The sequence below is a fragment of the Mustela erminea genome, chromosome 4 (genome assembly GCF_009829155.1).
Source record: "Mustela erminea isolate mMusErm1 chromosome 4, mMusErm1.Pri, whole genome shotgun sequence".
Classification (NCBI taxonomy): domain Eukaryota; kingdom Metazoa; phylum Chordata; class Mammalia; order Carnivora; family Mustelidae; genus Mustela; species Mustela erminea.
This window is the reverse complement of record NC_045617.1, coordinates 31,328,715-31,349,136: the sequence shown is the minus strand read 5'-3', so window position 1 is coordinate 31,349,136 and position 20,422 is coordinate 31,328,715. Positions and strand designations below refer to the sequence as shown.

Genomic DNA, 20,422 nt, shown 5'->3' with positions numbered 1-20,422 from the left:
TGGAAGTGAGGTCAGGGAGGATATCCTGAGGGAGAGATGTGAATGCTGTGAATATCTTGAATGCAGTCAAGGAGATGGATAGGGCTACGGTTATATTATGCATGTGAGCCAGTGGTTTTGCTAATATTTCCATGGTCCTACGGACTGGTTTGAGATGTTTAGAACACGATGAGTAGAACTGCCTTTGAATGTGTTTTTGTCCCTACTGGAAACTTTCTTGGGATAGGGAAATGGAGTCTTCTGCTGATAGACCAACTTGTTTTTGAATGCCTCAGTTGTCATAAGGTCTGTTTGCCATTTTTCTGGATGAAAAGATTCCAAAGTTGTTCTAATTTATATTTTTCATTTATAAAGGTCATTGACAATAGATCACTTAATCTGCCAACTTTTGAAGGGAAAATAAAATTCCATCATGAAAAATCGATGGTTTTCTCTGCACCTTAGTGAAATGTCATGTAGGTGGGAAGACTAAGATTAAAAAAATGACCCTACTACAACTTGGCATATCAAAGGTAGAAAACAGTTGTCAAGCTATAATCACCTGTTACTTCGCTGCACAAAAATAAAGTAAGCTTATGATAAATGTAAGGGAAAATCAAACATACATAGTATGGTAAATAAAAATATTAAAAATACTTGCTTTATAGATTCCATAGATAAAGTGCATAAACACAGATACTGTTTGAACAAGCTTGAAAAGTTCAACATTTTGTTTTGGTAACAATGGAAGTATTGGATAGTGGGAATAGAATTAAAGAGATTCAAGCTCTGGTTTGTTATTGGTAATGACTAATTGATAGCGCTGCTCAAAACTATATGGTTATTAATAATGCTACGCAGGCTTTTGTTCATTACTAAAACTACTGCTGTTGAGCACTAAAAAAGGTCAGCTACTATTCTAGTAAATACCACTTTGGTATTTCTCAATTTTTTTTTTTTTTACAACAACCATCAGAGTAGTCTTATTACTTTTATGTTGAGGAGAACTGTGACTCAAATGGGTAGAGCTAAGGTTTACAACAATCAGTCTGACCTCCTATTTTTTACCAACTGACTGCCAAAATCAGCAAGTAGTTGATTAATGGCCTACCATAAGCAGGTTACTACACAAGGTATCAAAATATAAAATAATGATCTGGGAATATGAATGGAAATGATGATGACTAACAATTTAAAATACGGTACAAAAGCCATGCAAGCAGTAAAGACATTGTATGTCAGGAAAAGTCAGTGGAAGGAGTTATCATTGAGGAATAAGGACAGACTTCATTGATTCATCCTGGAGGGAAACACAGGATTTGGGCAAGTAAAATGACAAGGGAGGTGAGTGGGGGTGTGATGTGGTTTTTGAGGATTAACCTGACTTCAGTGAGAGAGTGGATTTTTTCCTGGAGCAGGTGAGTGGAGAGATGCCTGAAGGAGTTTATTGCTACTGCCTCCTTCCTATGTCCACATCTTGTGGTGATGATCTAGAAAAGTGAAAATGAAAAGAGAGGTTGTGGAAACATTAAATTATCAGCCTTGCATACTTAACCTCAGCTTAATCAAAAACATAAAGAGCAGAAATTACTATCCTTGGCTAATGGCTATAAATTAAGAACCTTGGAAAAAGGGGGACTATGGACATAGGTGCTTTGGAAGGACAAGCATGCACGTAGCCATTATTTATTGTTAGATAACAAAAATATTAGTATTTGAATACCTGTCACTAAAAAATATTTGATAAATATTTACTTGTATCCTATCACTGTGAAGTTATAATTCTAAGACTCTTTGCTAGTCAGGGGAAAGACTTTTCTTACAACAAAGAAAAAATTTAAATAGTTCTCCAAAATGTACACACATAACCTTGAGACTAGAATGTTTGTTGTAAGAAGTGACATTTACAAGAACATTGCTATATAAAATTGTGTTCACTTAAGGTTATAAGCTATATCAGTTTACCAACTTGGGCATTTATTGATTTACTATAGAATTAGCTGCTTTACTGTGGTTTAGCTTTGATAACTTAACCTGGATAAAAGCTCTGTGGAAATTTTCTTAATAGACAGATAGCTGAAGGCATATATTTCCCTTGAAAACAAATTCACAAATAGAACAGCTTCTTACAGACTGGTTTTTAGCCACAACTCAGAATTTGTTTTTGGAGTGGAATAGATTCTGAAGACCTAGGAAGGGTGAATGAATGTGTGATTGATTCACTGACTTTAAGCAAAATTTGCTCTGAGTTTTCTGCACATGGTGACCCATTCCTAAGATCTCTGTCCGTGCACTAGAGGCAAAATGACCTGTATAGGGGCTCAAGGTCTTATGCTGACTGCTCAACTCATCAATGTGGATAAGTCTTTGGAGAAACCTTTGTATAAATGTTGTGATATCTTGAAAAGTTTTCTGAGGTCTGATGGAGTTCTAAAATTTCTGAGGTCTGATGGAGTTCTAAAATTCCTTGATTCTTTCATTTTCTTAGGACCACAGAATATATTCAAAGGGTAGCTGTTTGGGGTTTGAGAGCAGCCCAATGGCACAAAACTGAGTAGAACAAACTCACTCACTTACAGAGAAAGAGACCATGGTTCTGTCACATGGTTCTGCTTTAACTGATGGCTTCCAACTATATCAAACAGTTCAAAAAAAGACATTACTGGATTCTCAAGACTCTTAGCAAAATCTCTGATTGCTCAGGCAATAATATTATTAATTCCTAGTTTAAATCAGAGTAGATTAAAAAAATACCTCTGGAGAAGGTAGTATTTTCATTTTATCGAAATTAAAAGAATCTTTTTTGTATTATATTTACCAAATTGAGCATTTTGTGCTCAACTCCAAACACATTTAGACTTGGTTTCAATAGTTTCAGGACCCACATGTGTCTCAGAGGTAATTTAATACCATATTTCATTTAATGTTCACTTACATGGTCTGTTTTTTGCCACACTTTGTTCTAAATTGATTCAGAAGAGTTAATCTTCAAACACTCTTACCTCCTTCTGCCAGCTGGTCTCTTTGTAGGTTCTTTAGACGATATTGGGCTGGTAAAAATAAAGGTCTTATTTTGTTAAGTGGCTACTCTATCATCAGAAGAGCAAAACAGACTCCAGTCAATTTTTAGGCCTATTGGTTAAATCTTCTTGTGTAGCTATCTGAGAGTTCTAAAACTCAGGAATAATTTATTTGGTTAAAGTTTCTTTACCTGTAAAAAGTAAAATATTTATAAATACATTTACAGCATTTCATTTGTAATATTTATTTGTAAATTACTAAAATATAAGGAAGAAGTGGAGAAACATGGGTAATGAAGATAAAGATAGTCTCTGTTAGTCAGGATTCAGTCAGGAAAATAGAAAGCACTAGGTATTTCAAGCCGAGAGGGATCAATGCAGGGAGCTGATTGATAATTTGTTGGATGGAGGAGCAAATCAGAAAAGAATATGTTACCCAGACATCAGCTGCCACCCCTGGTGCTGCCACGGCCGCTGCTGCTGTTGGATCCCTGCTCTTGCTTCTAGAAGTTCTTACTATACTAGGAGATAAGAAGAGGTGAGATGTTTTCATTGAGTAGCCAGAAATCCAGGGGTGAGAAAGGTGTGCAGAGGGGGATAGAAGAAGACTCTGAAGATGGACTGGGAAATGATGGCTCTGTAATTTCTTGTAAATGAGAAGTATTGAAGGAGGTAGACTCAGTGATGACCGGGACATAATACATTTTTACAGAAATTTGTTGAATCAAGGACATTGTAGCCCACCTCAAGAACTTGGGGAATTAATTTATTTTGATGCTATAATCAGGATGGATGTTCTATTTCACCAGTTATATTTACTTCAGTTATAAAATGCAAGCCCTCTCACATGCCTGAAATCAAAACTTTTCTTGGAGTTTCTCTTTATAATTCAAAGCATCACTTACTGGGTTATGAATTAGCCCTCGTTATTTATCTGCTGCAAGTGTTTAGGAAAGAAGGAACTCTGGCATTTTTGGAGACCATCCTATCCTTGAAGTCCACACACCTGAAGGGCAGTTCTTTCTGCTGGGCCCTTCTGCCTCTTGCCCTTGTTTTCTGGAAATCCTTCCTTCTTGGACTATCCTTTTTCTGTTTTATCCTATGTACTGGTCCTGAAAAATGGGCAGAATGCCACATATAGGCCATCTCATGGTAGAACTGAACATTCATGGTAGAATTGAACCTAATATATTGACATAGAAACAAATGCTATGAAATTGAATCCTTGTTTTCTTCTTTTGCGGGGGGGGCAGGTGACTGGGAGCTGGATCTGTGTAGAATGCAGGAATCAACCATTGAAACTGGTTTGATTAAGCAGTTAAGCCGCATAGCTATTTGTCTATTTTCCCCTTCACTAAACTGACCAGCTCTTTGACAGAACGGAGTAATTAATTAAATAAAAATGTCTATTTGAGCACTTCATTCTACCTCTCTTAGTTATTTGAAATGTATTTTTATTACAACCAGTGAATTACTGAATACTAGTTTAGGAATAGTTTGCATTGTATGACAAGATAACCACTAGAGCTTAGTATTTTTCGAAAGATAATCCAAGATATAAGGCTTAAAATGTAGTCATTGACATTTAGAATTTTCTTTATGCCCTTCCCTTAATCAGTCACTTCTTACCAACTCTTCTAAGTTCAATCTTTCCCCAGTATATGTCCTTCATAATGTGTCAGTCTTCTCCTTACTTTTGCTTGGCTCTACTTTGGTTCAATAGGGTGATTAGGGTGTTTTGCATCCTTTCAATGGTGGAGGAACAGGACTTAGGGTTTATCATTAGAGAAAATAGGAAGTGTCTTAGACTCATGATTCCCAATTAAGAGCTCTTTCTTTTGTATACTTAGTGGGGTTGGATGTAACTTTGAAGGTCTATTGCAATTGAAGGAAAAATAGAAAAATGTTGAGTGTGTTTAATTGTTCGCTAAGCATACCACCTTCCAGTAAATGATCACAATATTTTCCCCCCTACTAAGTCTCTCAGGAATTGTCTGAGTGGCTGAATGATCTGAGGAAAAATTCCAGCTACACTGGGGCCAATGTACAAGATGAAGTTTACTGTAGTTGATGTATCTCACAGGTTAGTCTGTGAAGTTTGTAATTTACCATGAGACTCCAAATTAAATGTATGGCCATGGTGCATAGGAATTTATTGTTGAGAAATGGTGTGATATGAACAAAGAAGATAATCAAGAAGGGGGTTGCAGGGTTTGGCAGAAATCTCTTTACTAGGGACGGACAGGCAGCGGTAGAGTGGGGAGCACAGTTGGCTGTCGCCCTTGGCCCGCAAGGACGACAATGAGCCTGGTATGGTGTTAATGCTTCATTTCCGTTTATTTAATCAACTTCCTTAGCTTATATACAGCAGGGTGACCAATAAGGGGTCAAGCAATGGGGAGAGCCAATGAGAGTCCTGTTACTATGCTGATTAAATTTGATACAGCCAATAACTATGTCCTCCTTTAGGCGGGCTTCACCAGAAAGTTCATTGTATACTTGCAGCATACTTTGCTAGCAGTGAGCCAAGCACCTTCTTGTAATGGTGGGGACTTTCCCGGCCGGAGGCAGTCCCCAACAGTTGGCTAACATCAGAGACTCAGTCAGGCAAGTCTGGGATGGTGATCTAGGGGCTTAGATTCCCAGCTGTGCTTTAGGCAAGCATTTGGCACCTTGTGTCTAAGACAAAAAGGCAAGACAAACATGGCTATAGAGAATATATGTGCATGCCCTTGTTTTATCTGTGAGAGTTTTACATGAATAATTCACACTTTAGGTAGTCCATTTCTAGATAAGTGGTTACTTGGCTATTGAGAGAAGTTGAGAAGGCATGCTGTATATGTGGAATTTTAAGTTTCCTGAGTCTGTATTTTGACCTGGTCTAAATTGTTGTCATCAGAAATAAATTACCATTGACATTTCATGCTTAGTGACAATTCAGAAATCTTATTCTGTGTTCTTGAAAAATCTTTGGTTTGGCAAATAAAAATTGGCAGCTACTATCTATAGAAATCCATTCCTTTAAAGTGAAGTTGACAGCACCATTTAATTAAGTCCAATTTTTTCCACACAGGAGAGTTGTGAAGATGAATGAAGTAATTTAAAAACATTTCTTTGGGGGTGCCTGGGTGGCTCAATGGGTTAAAGTCTCTGCCTTGGGCTCAGGTCATGATCTCAGGGTCCTGGGATCGGGCCCTGCATTGGGTTCTCTGCTCAGCGGGGAGCCTGCTTTCCTTCGCCTCTCTGCCTACTTGTGGTCTCTGTCTCTGTCAAATAAATAAATAAATAATCTTAAAAAAAAAATTCTTTGGTAGCATATGGTAGAAAAAAACTTTAAAAAATATTATGATTTTGGTGATAGGGACATAATATTTTTCTTAAACAAATGGGAATCTATCATTTATTGATCTCTATCTATTCTCTAATCTATAAAAGAATGTCTTTCAAATATACTTGATTTTGACCTAGAATAAGAAATACAGTTTATACTATTGCATGTATGTGGACACACAACATACACACATATACACAAACTCTTTATGTTCTTTTAATTCAGGGGAGAGGAAAAACAGCTGGTTGAGAGCCACTAACTCGGTCTCATGGCTCTCTGGTTGTGACCTGTGCCTTGAAAAACACTATTAGTAGTATTTTATATAAACAGATAAGCAATAAAAAAGCCATATGCCAAAAACCCTTTATAGTAATTATTTAAAACAGAGCACGAGTCTCAAAAAAGTAGAATTCTTTTCTTTAGGGATCTAGAGGTAGTGATAAGAGTTTATAACACGTTACCTTTGAGTTCATCCTAATTGAGTTCTGTCTTCTCCATGGGTTTCTAATTGAACTTTCTTTATTGCTGTGAGTGATGTATAAATTAGCAGGCTAATTCCCATATCTAGTCCACGTGCTATTTTTGATGAATAATAAGATTATTTAAAAAAGTAAGTATTTATACATATTGAAGTTATCTCACATGTGTTTTTGCATCCATATGCACATTTTTTTCCCTAGAAGACAACCACACACTCAGTTCTACACCCCCTTCCCATTGTTACAAGAATCTAGATGGCAGGTTGGAAATCCCCAGAGACATTTGTCGATGCTGACATTGGAACATTTTTCCAAGTCAAAACTGACAATATCTCTGCTCATATGCTTAGCTTTGTCAAAATGATTGGCCAGTTTTGTGGAAGTAGGCTGACATTATACTCTAATGATTGTCTACATGGAAACTAACTACCTTCTCTGTTTCCCCAAATTAGGAGAATTACTATGTACTTTTTAAAAAGTAAATGCTGCCTTCATTTTTAGGGAGCACTCTGTATTCAAAATCTCACACTGTTTCAGCAAGAAATCTGTACAAAGCAGTGACATGCTGTTTTGATTATGTCTCAGCTCATCCATTTAAGAAGGCTGAAAAGTTGTTTCAGCAGATTTCCTGCAGGTGTGCCTGATTACCTGGGCTCCACTGTTTCAGAAAGATAAATGGAAAACTTAGATCTTCATGAAATAAGGGCTGGAGGGAGAAATTCTGCAGTGAACTGTCTTAAGAAGCAAAGAGTTTCTTATCCCTAGAAATCTTTAATCATTGATTTGGTGACTGCTGTTGGAGGTATTTTGGAGAGGATGGTGATGTAGGATTTTAAGGCTTGTGGGCTTAAATAGTCATATCCAATTGGGAGCTTATATGAGTTTAAATTATGTGAAAAGATTGACATTCTAGACCTTAGGATCTATTGAATTTTCAATGACATACACATGGGTTGGTACCCATGTAAGCCTGGCACCCAGTGTTCTAAGTTATCAGTGGTTAAGTTTGTGTTCAGCATGACAGCATCTTTAGAAAAGCTTGTGCTAGATTTATTCTTTAACTTAAAAACACCAATCACTATTCTTCAGCCATTTCTTCTTTGTGGGATGTCAAACTCTGGATTTGAAGAAAAGTTTTTAAAGTTTAGAGACTGGGGAATCCAGATAGTGTCAAATGTGAAAATCCTTGAAGAACATCTCATGATTCTTAACAATTTTGTAATCATAGGTCTTTCCAGACTCTATCTAGAAAAGTGCACATTGAACTTGATAGACTCAGAGGACTCACCCCAGATTAAGAATACTTGTAAGGAAAATAAAAACTTTCTGAAGTCTCATATTTTCACTTCTTAGGGATTGCCAGAACACACCAATTACTCAAGTTATTTTCACGGGACCCTGATTCCTTTTCTGAAAATTAAATACCTTGACAGAAGGAATAAATACCCTCTTCCACCCAACAATTACTATGAGTTATATTTACAGTAAAAATCATCTCAGAATTGAAGAAGGGTTCATAAAGCCCTAAAACCAATAGAAGAAATTCAAAGTAAAAAGGTGAATGGATGACTATATAAAGTGAAAGACTGTTCATCAAAGAAAACTATAAACAAGAGTAAAAGCAAAATGAGAAATTATGGGAAAATAATTGCAACAAATACCTAGAATATAAGTTGCTTTTAGAATCAAAAAGAAAAACACTAAATACCAATGTAACAAATGGTCAGAGTATGTGAAAATATGATTCTTTTAACAGTAGTTTTTGAGTCATTACAGTGTGGGAGAAAAACACCCTTGTCCTCAAGGGGCTTAATTCGCAGTAAATGAAATACAAATGACAAATTAACATGTGAAAAATGCCCAACTTCACTTCATAATAAAGAAATGGCAAAATTATTGAGAAACAACATTGGCCTGTCATAATAGCAGAGACAAAAAAAATACTGAATATTATTGAAGAGATAGGAAATAGATGCTCTTATCTATTGCAAGTACGAAGTTCCATAGTGATAACTTTTTGGAGAGTATTTTGTCAACATGTATTCAGAGTTTTAAAAACTGGGTACTCCTTGATCTATTTATTTCTATTCTATATATCTGTTCTCAAAAAGTAGTTAAAAATTCAAATACCTACACACAAATTCTACTGCAGTATTAGTTATAACTAAAAAATAGTTATAGTTAGAGTTAAGTTATAGTTATAAGTAATAGTTATAGTTATAACTAAAATTATAGTTAACTAAAGATATAGTTAAGTTATAGTTATAAGTAATAGTTATAGTTATAACTAAAATTAGTTATAACTAAAAAACCAAACCAAATCCTAGGAGTAACCTAAATTCTATTTAAAAATATACACCATGGTCCAATATGTGTTAAAATAACATATACTTAGGAAAAACTACTCTAGAAAACACTGTGATTTTCATTCTATTTTTTGATTTTATATTTCTAAGTTTTCTATCTATATTCTTTTTTTTTTTTTTTTAAGATTTATTTATTTACTTTAGAGAGAAAGTGCAGTGGGGGAGGTGATGTGGGAACAGAAGGCTGGCTGAGGACAAAGCAAAAGCTGACACCCTGCAACCTTCCCCCACCCCGACTCCTGCCTGGGACATATGCGACATTCTTTAGGCATCTCCCACCTATCTTAATGTTAATATCTTGCTAGAGGGAAAAATGGCCTCCATGTCTTGATATCTTGTAGGTCCTCTTTAGCATATGAAAGTTCTATTGAAACCTCCCTTTTCCTTACCACCCCAACCCCATCTACAGAACCTGCCACCCCTCACAACCCAGGGGCAGCAGCTCTTTCTGCCCACGGGTCCTGTCCCTGTGCTTTAATAAACCACCATTTTGCCCCAAGATGTCTCAAGAATTCTTTCTTGGTCAACGGCTCCAGACCTCACTCCACTGAACCTCACTTATATTCTATAAAACTTCATGGTGGGGGGGGTGGGAGAGAAAATCTCAAGCAGATGCTGGGTTAAGTGCAGAGCCTTGTACTGGGCTCAATCTCACAGCACTGAGATCATGACCTGAGCAGAAATCAAGAGTTGGATGCTTAACCAATTGAGCCCCCAGGTGCCCCTCTATATTATTTTTCTAATGAAATATTTATTATAATAAAATATTAGCAATAATTATCTTGGGCTGCTGAATTTAGGATGATTTTTATTTTCTTTTAAAGAAAATTACTTATTTGCTTTTCAAATTCTCTATAGTGAGCAGTTTTATATTTTTTCTAAATTCAGAGAAGAAAAAAAGCATTATTTAAAAGCAGATCTTGACAGCAAGAATATATTCAAATGCCTGTCAAGTTATAATAAATCTATGGAGGCAAGAAAGAATATTCATGTAGAGAAGACACTTGGTAGGACCAGCCATCTTTAGAACATGTAGTTATTTGCTTGATAACATTTATGGGATTTTGATTCATTGGAAAAGAAGACAGAATTGAGTATTTTCTGCTTGATATCTGATGTTACTATGTAATTTTGAAAAGGTTATACTTTGAACTTTCAAATGTTCTTAAATGTACTAGGCGGTTTTGAAGTTTAGAAATTGGTTTAGAGAGGTCTGAGCTTTAAGTTAAGCACTTGCAACATTTATCAAATATTGTTCTCATAGCTTCACAGTAAGGCATTTGAAACCACATTAAATCCTTTTTCTCATTTACTTACATTTTTTCACAATAAATCTTAAGAAGTGCAAATCAGATGCCTTTTAGAAAATCCTAGCTAAAACCTAACTAAGGCAAAATGTCTGCAAGCATTTTAATACACAAGTGGTACACCAGTGTTTTATTGCTACATTCAAAAAAAAATGAAAAGAAGTTTAAAGAGATTAGTAACATATTTCAATCACAAGTCTTTTCATAGTTTATATGAGAAATCTTCCTATATGTTTAACATTTAGATATGTATCTTTCCATGCCCACATATGACTATGGATACAGAAACACACACACCACACAGACACCCCAGCATCTCTTCAAGTATTCTTTGTCTCCTTTTCTTATTTATTTATTTATTCCATCAATTGATTGTTATCCAGACATTTGTTATGTGATAGATACTTAAGTATAACCAATACCTAGATGGGTTAGATATGTTTTGGTTTGAGGAGCTTACAAATGTAGTGGGTAAGTACATAATGCTGTTATAACAGATGATGCCACAGAGTAGGATGTACCAACAAGGAAATGACTAATTTGTCTTGCTTTGGGGGTGAGAGTGTAAAGAAATAACAATTATACTGGGGTGAAGGGCAGGAGCTTCTTAGGTGGAGAAGAAAAGAGTATTCTAGGTAGCAGGAATGGCACATAAAAAAACTCGGGTTTGTGAATGCGTATTCCTTGTACAGGACTGACCAAATTGTAGGGTGAGCAAAGGGGAATGGCCCTTGGGGTTCGATTGTGAAGGGCTTTGTAGACCAGGCTTTATTTAAGTCTCAATCACAGTGACCTGGGACCTGACCATTATCAAGCTTCAAGGCCAAGAGTCATCTTCTCCTTTGCCTGATCTAATATCCCGGAGGGTTCTATTTGGAAATGCAAATAAGGCCTCCTCGGAACAGAAAACAATCCTCCATTCCCGCTGAGGAAGTGCTTTGCCTAAACCCATTTTTCTTTCCAGGTATACCTTCTTCAGAATCAAATAGTAAACAATGCCCAGAGTGCTTTCACAAGACCTTCTCATTTGCAATGACCCAAGAAACCCAGCTTTGTTAATAAGCACTGAACACCTACTCAGTCTGGCAACTGGGTCAAAATGTTAATTACTCTCCAATAGCCACATTTTTTTTTCTCTCTTCATTTGCTTTTTCACCTCCTCAGAGACTTTAATCAAGTTTGAATTTTCCTCACTGCTGAGACTAGTGTAGTGTTAAAAATAAGTTAGCCCTTTGCCTGTCTCCTGGGCACCTATAATCTCAGGCGTCATTAGCTTCTCTCCCTTTCCAAGTTAATTATATTCAGTGTGAGCTTGAATTTTCAAATCCATCTGCTTTCTCCATCTCTGGAGATAGTTTATTTATATCTACTATTTTAAATAGAAAAGAGATGGAACAACAGTTTCCTCATACTTTAAACGTTTTGAGTTTGATGTAATAGCCATTTCTTTTAAAATAAAATCAATGGGAAAGAATTTATTTCACAGCATCTCTATGTCTAAACACTGAAAAAATCTGTCCAGTACAACTAAGGTATGTCTCTGCTAGTCTCTTATCTAGGTACTTACCACAATTTATAATTATATATGTATTTCCACGTTCCATTTGTAATGCTAACTGGACCGTAAACTCTGTAAGGGCAGGAAAATGTTTTGTTTATCAATTTATATATTATGGTTATATATATATATACATATATGTATATATATGTTAGTATATTATCTGGAGACTGCTAGGTGCTCAGCAAATCTTTATAGAATGAAGAAAGAAAGGAATCAACGTTTATAATAACTGTAATACTTCAGAAGATCACAATTTTTTAAATCACCAAGGGCCATTTTATTAATTTTACTTTTATGGGTGCTATTTCAGTTACTTATTGCTGTGGAACAAGTTGCCCCAAAAGCTATGACTAAAACAACAATTATTTATTATTTTTCACGATCCTGTGGATTGGTTGGGTGGTTCCTCTGTGGCTTTCATTTGGGTCACTCATATGACTGTGAATGCTGGACAGTCAGCTGAACTCTCAGGTCCAAGATGGTCTCACTCACATCTGGGAGTTGGTGTTGGGTGCTTCAGTTCTCCTCCTCATGGCCTCTCATCTTCTAGCAGGCTACATTGGCTTTTTACATGGTGTCTGAGTGCAGGATTCTAAGAGGGCACAGATAGAAGCTACAAGCTCTCTTGAGGCCTATACTTTGGAATTGACACAATCTCACTTCTGCCATAATTGATTGGTCAAAGGAAGTCACGAGGTCAGCATAGCTTCAAGGGATGGGGGAAAAATTCTACTTCTCAGTCAGAGGGATTATAAAATGTTGTTCATACATTTTTCAATTTGTTGAGTATTTTAAAGTAATGATAATGAAGATGATGAGGGTGATGATGATACTAAAATACCAAGTATTTACAATAAGCAGTGTTCAAAGTGATTTAAGTATTTACAACTCACAAAAGAAGTATGAATTGGGTGATGTCATCATCCTCAATTTATAGACAGGGAACAGGGTTAGAACAGTTAAAGAACTTGCTCAAAGTGTTATACAAATTTAGATATGGAAACATAGGTTGACTAACTTTAGCCTATAGTTTCCCCTCCTTCCCTTTCTCTATACTCTTTTTTTATGAAGAAAATAATCCCTGATATCTGGATTATCCCTCTCTATGTCACCATCAATCCTGATTTAAGTAAGCATAGATTATTGTTTTGGCTGGGTTGCTAATAAACAATAGAGTTGAATAAATAAGTTTATGTGTCGGCATTGTTAACTACTACTGGTAGCCTGATTTTGATAATGTTAGAGAGTAGGTTCAGTCCTTTTTATTTATTTTTATCTTTATTATTATTGTTATGAGTGTCATTTAACCCTTCAAAAAATTGATTTAATGGGCACCTGGGTGGCTCTGTCAGTTAAACATCTAACTCTTGATTTTGGTTCAGGTCATGATCTCAGGGTTGTAAGATCGAGCCCCATGTCCAGCTCCATGCTCAGTGGGGGGGGGGGGGATCTGCTAGAGATTCTTTCTATCTGCCCCTACCCTGCTCATGTGCTCTCATTTGGAATTGACACAGCCTCACTTGTTGTGTGGTTGTAATTGACACTACCCTCTCATTCTCTCTCAGATAAATACATAAATCTTTAAAAAATAATAAAATTAATAAAATTGGTTTAAGAACAGGCAGCAATTATTTAGTTAATACAAATTGCAACTGGTCTTCCTTTTGGGTTACTATTTCAACTGGTAATTTCTCATAGGCTAGACATCTCAAAAAAATTTTCTTTCTCTAGTCTTCTTCAGTCTGCATAACCAGCTTTATTTTTTTGGAAGGTTTCTCCTGTCTGTCTCCTCCTTCACACTTCCATTAGGCATAACTTGTTGCAGCTCAAAGTTTGGTCTATGGACCAGCAATATTGGCATCAACTGGGAACTTGTTAGATATGCAGAATCTCAGATTGCACCTAGAACTGCTAAATCAGAATCTGCATTTAAAAAGAGAGAAGACAAATAAAATTAGAAATGAAAGAGGAGACATTACAACTGATACCACAAAAATACAAAGAACCATAAGAACAATGAAGATGAACAATCCTATGTGAAAAAATTATATAATCTAAAAGAAAGAGGTAAATTCTTAGAAACATACAACCTTTCAAGATTGAATCAAGAAGAAATAGAAAGCCTGAATAGGCCAATAATGAGGAAAGAGACTGAGTCAGTTAAGCAACAATAACAACAATAAAACAAAGAAAAGCCCAGAACCAAGTGGCCTTACTGGTGAATTGCACCAGTCAAAGAAGAATTAATATCAATCTTTCTTAAACTCTTCCGAATTTATAAGTGGAAAGAACACTTCCAAACTATCTTATGAAGCTAGTATCCCCAGATACCAAAGATACAACAAAAAAGCTAAAGGCCGGGACACCTAGGTGGCTCAGTTGTTAGCCATCTGCCTTCAGCTTAGGCCATCATCCCAGGGTGGTGAGATGGAGTGCCACATTAAGCTCCATGCTCAGTGGGGAGCCTGCTTCTCCCTGTGCCTGGCACTTCCCCTGCTTATTCTCTGTCAAATAAATAAATAAATAAAATCTTAAAAAAAGAAAAATATGGGCCAATATTTCTAATAAATTTAGATGCTAAAGTCTTCAATAAAATGCTAATAAACTGAATTCCACAGTACATTAAAAAGGTCATATACTACAATTCAGTGGAATTTATCCCTGGGATGCTAGGATGGTTCAACATATGTAAACTGATTGATGTGATATATTACATTAACAGACTGAAAGATAAAAACCACATTGAATGTCTTAATGCAAAAAAAATTTGACGATATTCAACATCCATTTAAGATAAAAATTTTCAACAAGATAGGATTGGAAGGGTCTTACCACAACACAATCAGGTCCATGTATGAAAGGTTGGCAGCTAGCATCATACTTAATGGTGAATAATTTAAACCTTTTCCTTTAAGATTTATCAAGAACCAAGGATACCCACTCTTGCTGCTTTTGTTCAACACAGTTCTTAAAGTCCTAGCCAGAGCAATTAGGCAAGAAAAAGAAATAAAAAACACTAAATTGGAAAGAAGTCAAATTATCACTATTTGCAGATGACATGATCATATATGTGGAAAATCCTGAAGACAGCAAAAAACTGTTAGAACTAATAAATAAATTTAATAAAGTTGCAGGATACAAAATCAATATACAAAAATCAGTGGCATTTCTATACAGGAATGACTAACTATCTGAAAAGAAAATTAAGAAAATGATCTCATTCACAATAACAACTAAAAGAATAAAATAGGAATAAACTTAACCAAAGGGCTGAAGAGCTTATCCACTGAAAATATAAAATATTGATAAGGGATATTAAAGAAAACACAGACAAATAGAAATATATCCTTTGTACATGGATTATAAATAATATTGTCAAAATGTCCATTCAGTGAAATTACTGTCAAAATCCCAATGGCATTCTTTTTAGAAATAGAAAAAAACAATTCTAGAATTCATATGGAAATACAAAAGACTCCAAATAGCCATGGCAATGTTGAGCAAGAGGAACAAAGCTGGAGGGCATCATACTTCCTGATTTCAAACTATATTTTAAAAACCACAGTAATTAAAATAGTATGGTACTTGCATAAAGAAAGACATGTAGACCAATGAAACAGGATAGAAAGCCCAGAAATAAATACAAATACATGCATTTATGGCCAACTGATCTTTGACAAGTGTGCCATAAACACAGTGGAGAATGAATAACCTCTTTAATATATATACTGTTGGAAAAACTGGATATCCACATGGAGAAGGAAATTGGACTCCTCTCATACCATGTAGAAATAAGAGATAATTGATACAAAATCAACGCAAAATAGATTAAAGACTTAAATGTAAGACCTGAGATACAAAACTACAAGAGGAAAAGATAGGGAAAACTCTTTTGACATTGGTCTTGGCATTGATTTTATGGAGATGACACTAAGTGCACAGGTAACCAAAGCAAAAATAGACAAATGGTATTGTATCAAAGAAAAATGCTCCTGCTACTGAAGGAAACAAACAGAATGAAGAAACAACTTACAGAATGGGAGAAATATTTTCAAACCATAAATCTTATAAGAGGTTAATATCCAAAAAAATATAAGGAACTCAGCTTAATAGGAAAAAAAAAACTTGATTACAAAGTGGGTGAAGGACCTAAATAGGTATCTCTCCAAAGAAGATATACAAATGGCCAATAGGCAGAGGAAAAGTTGCTCAACTTCACTAGTCATCAGGGAAATGCACATTGAAACCACAAGGAATTATTGCCTCACATCTGTTAGAATAGCTATTATCACAAAGACAAAAGATGAATGTTGTCAAGGATGTGGAGAAAAGGGGAACCTTTGTACACCATTAGTGAGATGTAAATTGGTATAGCCATTGTGAAAAATGGTATGGTGATTCTTCAAACAATTAAAAATAGAGCAGCCATACATCTTAGCAATCACACTTCTGAGTATATATCCAAAATAAATGAAATCTGGAAGAGGTATCTGCACTTCCATGTTTTTGCAGCATTATTCCCAATAGTCAAGATATGGAAACAACCTAAATGTCCATCAGCAGATGTGTGGATAAAGAAAATGTAATACACACAGATGACACACAGACACAGGCTTTGCACACATATACACAAGAATATTATTCAGCTTTTTAAAGAAGGAAATCCTGCCATTTATGACTACATGGTTGAACGTGGAGGACATTATGGCAACTGAAATAAGCAAGACACAGAAGGATAAATACTGCATGATATCACTTAGGTGGAATCTAAAATCGTCATATTTGTAGAAGCAACGAGTGACATTGTGGTTGCTAAGGGCTAGGAGGTGGGGTGAATGGGGGAGATGTTGGTCAGAGTACGAAGTGTCAGCTCTACAACATGAGTAAATTCTGGAGATCTAATGTCGAATATGCTGGCTATAGTTAACAATATTGTATTGTATCCTTGAAGTTTGCTAAGTGGGTAGATCTTAAGTGTTCTCATAACCAAATAAATAAACAAACAAGGTGATGGGTATGGTCAATGTTAATTAACTTGATTGTATCATCAATGTTAATTAACTTGATTGTATCAAGTTAATTAACTTGATGTATCATTTCACAATTGATACATATATCAAAACTTCAAGTTGTATACCTTAAAAAATAGTATCCCTATTTGTCAATTACACTTTAATGTATCTGGAAAAAATCCTTTGTTAAAACTTGGGCAAGAAAAGGAATCTATTTTAACAGAATCCCCAAGCGATAGGCCTGTGTTATACATTTTGAGAAGCAGTGGAATAGTGAATGGATGAGAGCATCAGATCTGGGTTTGAATTCTGAGTGCCCCTTGCCGGCTATGTAATCTGAGGCTGGCTACCTCAAGCTCTGAGTTCCTCATCTATAAAATGGGGACAGTAATGACAATAACAGTATGTAGCTTTGAGGGTTGACATGAGGATTAGATAAGATTATGCTCAATATCTGGCACATTTGTTGTACTCAACACATGTTAGTTCAGCATACACTTCTATTGTCATTGTCCAGTTGACAGCAACTTTTTCTCCCATTGGACCATTGTGATAATTTCCTGCCTGCTTTTCTAGTTTTAGGCTCTCTGCATTCATCCCATCCTCTACTCGAGTGACAGTAATTTCCACCAGCAAATATCTGATAGTGATACTGCTCTCCTCAAAAAACTTCAGGGCCTCTCACTGCATTCATTAGCATTTTACTACATTTGTGAGCCAAACTTCTTTGCAGGAAATTTATAGCCTCCTACTGTCCGAGACCTCCCAGAGAGAAACATGGAAAGGCCCGAGGTGGGAGCTTCAGAATTGTGCCCTTGTTTTAACAAGAAAAAGCTGTTTGACTTTGTCTACCCTTCTTTGGGCTCCAATTTTCCCGATTCCGACAATTAAGTAGTTTGGTTAATAGTTTTACCAAGGTCTTTTACATCCAGTGATTGAGGATGCTGGAGCTGAAACCAGCTCTACTGTACACTAGGAATTCCAGAGCTTTGCACAATATTGAAAACTGAGGACAGGACCTCATTGCTAATGTCTTATTTCTGGAAATAAGTTTAGTCAGTCAGGAATTTTTTGATCACTGCCAACAGGTCTGCTGCATGGGCCCTCTCCATCCTCCAAAGGGAAATGAGATCATCTTTGGGGGCAGACCTCTTGCCTTGACCCCTAAGGGAAAGTGGTCTTGCCTGGGAGAATCCTTTTCTTTTGTTAGGAACTTTCTTGCCCCATCTCCTCTGTAAGGACCTTCCATTTTGTACAACTCCTCTGAGAGCCCTTCTGTTTGCTAGATGGGATACTACCGGATTCATGACTCCTTTAATGATGTCAATTAGATTTTAAAAATTTACTCAGTTGAATTTTTGTTACTTAACAGGAATAAATCTACATATGATATTTCAGAGAGTTTTTTTTTTTTAAGATTTTATTCATCTATTTATCACAGAGAGAGAGTGAGGGAGAGCGCAAGTAGGGGAAGCTGCAGGCAGAAGGAGAAAGCAGGCCTCCTGCTGAGCAGGGAGCCCAGTGCAGGGCTCAGTCCCAGGATCTGGGGATCATGACTGAGCTGAAGTCAGAAGCTTAACCAACTGAGCCACCCAAGCATCCCTAGGGAGCTGTTATTAAAAAGTGTCTACTATTACTTAAATCTTTTCATAAAAGAGATACTTGCCTTGGATGTTTTTTCCCCACAGAAATAACAAGTATATTGTGTTAAATTAAGAAGAACATATTTTATTATATGTGTTAGAAAAACAATTGTATTCTCAGTAAAAATCATGCATTTTAGAAATTTTTTTTTTGCTTTTGATTTGGATGTGACTCTACACTTTTGAATAGGCTTCTGATATACCTTTGAAGCAGTCTCGAGGAGCAGATCTACCAGGATTATATTCCCAGTAAGGAGTAATGGAGCCCAAGATAAATTTTATTCTCAAGAAACTCAAAGTTTTATTTTAAGGATGCCATGTTAAGTTTTTCAGTTGTTAAAGTAGCAAGTATTTGTGATTTTGTTGTTATAGAAATAAAATTTATTTCACAATTATTTACATTTTTTTCTCAATCCTTGCCTGAAAAAAAGTAAAACATTTTGTGAGGTGTTTAATTAATCTAGATTCTTTTCTATGATTCTTACTATTAATGTGAATATTTAATGTTGTATATTTATTTCCCAAAGGCGGTTATTAAATTAATGGTGCATTTTAAACATGAATTGTATTTTAGAATTGAGAACTCACTGGAGATCGTTTTTTTTCATCACCCAAGTAGGTAGAATTGATCTATAGGAAACAGGAGACACTGGATTTTCAGTTCTTGAGATTGGGTAATGTTTTAGGCATTAATTCCGCACCCCCCCCAATGGAGTCCAGCATAGTATCCTAGGGGTAAATTCTTATGCAGATATCTGTTAAAATAATGAATATACAAACACCAAAAATCAAGATACCAATTTAGCATAGTTTTTTGGATGGACATTGCTATATTTGAGCTAATTGCTGAAAGGGCAAATGAAATAATTTAATACTATCCTTCCTGGGGTGAAGTCATAAAGGAGTCATAGCTCTGGGCTATTCCTAAGCAATAGGCAAGGAGGAGGCTACCTGTAGAACGAACTAAATTTTTGGTATTGAAAAGTGTCAATGAAAAAACTGGGGATGGTAAAAGAAAATATTGTTACTTTCTATATTTTGCTTTGGGCTCATTGTATAGACTCTGGGAAATCAATGGAAAATTCATCTCTGCCATCTTGAATAGAAGCCCAAGCAAATTATGATGAATCAGATTTTTTTTTTTTCCCAATTCTGTAGCTTTTAATACATACTTACACAATCTTGATTTACTCACTGAACTCTCAGGAATTTGTTATAGTCATTAAGTATCATCTTTAATTTTCTTATTAATTGTTTCTCACTGTCCCCAAAGGAAGGAAAGTTTGGTGGAAAGAACTCAGGACTGATTTTTAGCTGCCCATTAAGAGTGGCTCTCTCGACACACACTAGACTGTGTTAAAAATAACTCTATCTTAAAACTATACTTTCAGGGATCATTTCTATAGTTTGTTACTAGAGAAGAGTCTCTGAATGTGTAAAAATAATGATCTTTCTGGGTGTTATTTTTCTCATCTGTAGCATCTGATAATCTCTAAACTATCTTTCAAGTCCAAGATTCCATGACTTCTGTGATACCATAACCCATGAAAAGCAGTAATTTCTAAGACTTCAGGTATAATACAAGTGCCTCAATTTCTGAGAATCCAATGTGATAGTGCTGTTCGACTATTAGCCATATTTAGGACATATTTTACTAATTCTGAACTCTTTATGCTTTGCTCAGGAGAAGCTATATAAGGAAATGTGAAATCCTTTATATAAGA

The 20,422-nt window shown here is 35.7% G+C and overlaps 1 long non-coding RNA gene and 1 pseudogene across 1 annotated transcript in view; both read left to right on the top strand.

Moving 5' to 3' along the window:
- Positions 1 to 20,422, top strand: part of LOC116588194 — a 55,110-nt gene that overhangs the window by 22,466 nt on the left and 12,222 nt on the right. The window lies entirely within an intron of this gene.
- LOC116589488 lies at positions 20,074 to 20,156 on the top strand (annotated as a pseudogene).